Raw genomic sequence first — 4484 nt, forward strand, 5'->3', positions numbered from 1 at the left:
ACTTACCCGATATGCACAGAAAATTTCATGAGAATCGGTCCACCCGTTTCGGAGGAGTATGCAGACTAACATTGTGACACGAGAATTTTATATATAAGAAAGATATATATATCAATTATCATATATGATGGGGATGGAGCACTATTTGTTTTAAATACATAGATATATTATACAAAGTTCTCTGCCCATATAAAAGCCTGCTTTATTCCAAAAAAGATAATGGAAAATTTCTGAATTAACATCCAGTGAGTAATTTTTATTTACCTTACAACGTAAATTAATTTTATATATGTATGTAATAGTTTTAAATGTGAACGTTGATATTTATGATGATGTTATCATTGAATACTTGTTACTCAATCAGCCGGAAAAGGCTGAACTGATATCGATGAAATTTTTAAAACAAGTAAACAGAGTAAACCCGGTGCGTATTTTAGTATGACTACAATGACAATTGACATGACATATTATATCAACCAAAAATTACTTTTGACGTACCTAGGTACTATAAATCTTACTTCATTGTTCTATTCATTAAGTTGTTAAGTCAATTACGGTATCTATTTTCCTTGTAACTAAATAATTGTAAGGTTATCCTGTAAAATATTTGTGAACTCTGTAAGACGATAAACAATTTTAATCCATGGCAACTTCTTCTCCTGTAAGTACATAAAAAAGTTGAGTAAATAAATACCAAAAGCTTAAGGACCACTAAGTCAAAACAGTAATTTTTATTTTCATTATGCTGTCTTTTAAAACGTAAGGTAAAAATATTACCTATACTTATTTTTATTGTGCGTATAAAATTAAAATCTCTTTTTGTAAATGTAGGTATTACTATGAACATTAACTATGAATATTAACTATGAAAAAAGATAAAAGAAAAATTATTACTTTTACATCTCAAGCTCCAACATACAGTACATACACATTTCTTCAACGCCTATCAAAAAAGCGCAACAAATATTCAACTACTTATTTCCCGAAGCACGAACACGTCGCTGAGATATTTCTTTCAGCCGGTGTCTCAGCTTTCGTCTTCAGTCAACACGTTTACAACGTCAACACATCGCTAACAAGAGAAGGTGTCATTTGGACATCTGATCTCGGGTTACTAAAGGGCGGCACATCAAAGGCCACGGTACACGCATCGTATGACGAGCATTGCTCACCCCGACATAATGCACGCGCTGTTTATAATAAGCAAAGGGTAATGACGTATGGATTTGGTGACGTAATTAATTCTAATACTATAATTAGGAGGTAGGATAAGTTCCAGTGGAGGCAGGATTAGACGCAATCGAACAATATTATTACCTCATAAATGTACTGTTCGTACTGTTCACATTTCCGTAACTTTGTGTTTTTAATTTTTTATGAGACCGCATTTTGGTCGGAAACAGGTTATTATTTTAATTTATATCACTTAAAATTAAAGAAAAACCATTGAAAGTAGTGAAGTGTGTAGTATAGTCATTTTTAAAATCGGATGGTCATTCATTTTTCTCTTTCTATATCTTAATAAAGTAAATACCACGATATTTCGGTGTTACTTAATCCGTAATCGTTTACAGAAACTTTACAGAATAATATCTAAAGTTGATTATATCAAGGTAGTTAATAAAAGCTTACAGAAACTGTAGAAAATGGTATAGTTAATTAAAAAAGATACATCAACTCATCAAGAGGCGAATAAATAGGCATTTTCTAGGTAGACATGATCTACCACCATAGACCGCGACACCGCTTTCCATCAGGTGGGACTGTGGTCAAATGTCTACCCATCCGAATTAAAAAAAAAAAAATTACGTGACATTGGTCTAACCGCTTACGTAACCCCTCGGTATGAAAGCGAAAAAGAAAAATAAAGGCATAGAAAACTGGAGCATTTATAAAGAACTCAAGCTAGCGTTCCATTGTTGAGTTTATACGATTTTAATTCAACAGTGCTTCCCTTTCAATTCTCCCTAGGGCTTGAAACAATCGCCTTACGGAAATATTTTTCCGATTAATAAGATAGCTTAGTATCGTGCACAGACTCATTCGTCATAAATAATAATTGGAACATTTAAAATCAGTCTGCTTTGCTGTTGTGTACTTTCTCCAGTCAAATTTACTAAAAAAAATGGAAAAGTATAGAAATGAATTTGCCTAGCTTAGAGCACTACATTCGAGTCTGCATAATCATAAAGAAAAAAAGAACTATTGGAATCGTTACCATCGACAAGTGAGTGTTACCCGTTTTGAAATTAACTGTAAAAGAATTGTAGAATAAACCTAACTCTTTATGTCCAATCAAAATCCGCCTAAGTCGAAATCCTTTATAAGTTGAAAACTCTATATAACTCGAATTTTTGGGCGTCTCCCTTGGTCTTTTCAACTACCGCACGGGCGGAGCGAGCGAAGCGAGCGAGTCGCGGCAGTGGCCGGCGTAAATATTCAAATAGGTAGCGAGGAGCGAAGCGACGAGCATCTTAGGTTAACTTTTGAACTACCGCACGAGCCGAGCGAGCGAAGCGAGCAAGTTGCAGCAGCGGCTGGTGTAAATATTTAAATAATTTGGAAAATCCAAAAGTGCACGCCTCATAATTTTTTTTAATAATTATTTATTAATTATTATTTTTGTTTATTTAATAACAATTAAACCACATCGAATCAGACCCTGAAAAATGAAAGGGTTCTATTCCTGAGCATACTCAAGCGTAAGAGAAAAAAAAAAGACTCGATTAGTAAAGTATTTCGGTCGCTATCGTGTTAACAAGAAAATCCTCCGCACATACAGACACACGGACGTCCAAGACAGAACTTTTTTAAACTGTTTTTTAACTAGTTTAAATAACAAAAATGACATCAAAAATATCATGAATGTTAAAAATAGTGTTTTTTCTTAATATGTGTGTGTATGTATTATCTTACAAGTGCAATGTATGATACATAAAGACATTTTAAGTTTGAAAAATCAGATGTTTTGCGCGAAGTGACAGTAGTACCCACCTCAACGCTTCGCTTATGAGGCGTGCAATAGGTAGCGAGGTGCGAAGCGACGAGCGTGTAAGGTTAGACTAACGTATTTCTGTAATATTCTATACAAGCTGTGCCGCACGGTTTCACCCGCGTGGCTCCGCTCCTGTTGGTCTTAGCGTGATAATATAAAGCCTATATTACTCGTGGATAATGTAGCTTTCGAATGGTGAAAGAATTTTTAAAATCGGTCCAGTCGTTTATGAGCCTATTCATTACAATCAAACAAACAAACAAAGTTCTCCTCTTTATAATCTTAGTGTAGATAGTAAATTATTTTTTGAAAAATAAGGTCATACCTAAAGAAGTTTCACTTCTTACGTGTGTACTCTAGTACACGCTCACATTTTTTTCCCTATGCCGGCTTGTAGTCTATTAGCCACATGTGTAACGAAATGATTACAACAAACTTCCTAACCTGCAATTATAGTAAAAGTTTAGATTTCAGCGATTTAGTGTTAACCAATAAAGATTCCAAACACCATTCAATTACCATAACGTTAACACGGTGCCGTGAGGTGGCGTTTAGCACCTATTCTATTAACCGAACGTATAAAACAAAAAGTTCTTTGTCCGAAACACCTGCACATTTTCCAACTAAATTGAGATATTCACACCTACAGCGTTGGGACAGTTGATCAAATTCAAATTGGACAATGCGGCACTGGAATTCTCAATTGAAATAAAATATGGGAAAAACATTGAATAGAAAACCGTTAGTAACAAAAGTGGAAAACGGATTGTAAAAGTTCCATTTTATTGTCAGCTGTTTGTTTATTTGGGCGTAATTGCGTGGTCAAAAGCAAAAACAACGACACACTTGCCAACTATTTTCGGCGTATCTTTATTCGTGAAAAAATATTGTCAACTTAAAATCAAAAAGGCTTTACGGCACAAAAATATGTTTTTGGAATTAGTAGAACAACCTTTGCAAAGAATTTTACAAAGTCGTTTAAAGGTTTAAGGCTACTTTGACATATAATTGTAAATTGTAATTAACTTCTGGCTTTTTCAAAAAGTCTTGATGTTCATCAAATAATCGAATAGAAATTTTATCTTCGGAATAAAGTCGAAGCTTTTCAAAAACATTGTTATAGCGTCACTTCTCTTTATTCTGAAAGAAAATTTCATAAAGTAAAAATAGCACAAACGATAGCAACATAACAATACAACATTTCAAGATATTTTTCTTAATAATTTTTTCAAGTAAACAAGGTGAATATCTCCATGTACCTTTTCAACTCTTGGTACGTATTCATTAGAAATGACTCTACTTTCGTACAAAGCAGAAACCCAACCAATTATAACGACTAGACGCGTGATTATGTTCATTATAGAAATTGAATGGAAATAATAAAATAGTATATTTAGATAAAGATCGATAAATATGGCTACAAATGAATTCGAGAACAAAATTCTCCGATTAATTTAGGTGGTCAGCAACCAGTTCTAATACCTAGATC

The sequence above is a fragment of the Colias eurytheme genome, chromosome 1 (assembly GCF_061535395.1).
Source record: "Colias eurytheme isolate Ceu_HAF_F1 chromosome 1, ilColEury1 Martin Lab GWU primary, whole genome shotgun sequence".
Lineage (NCBI taxonomy): Eukaryota > Metazoa > Arthropoda > Insecta > Lepidoptera > Pieridae > Colias > Colias eurytheme.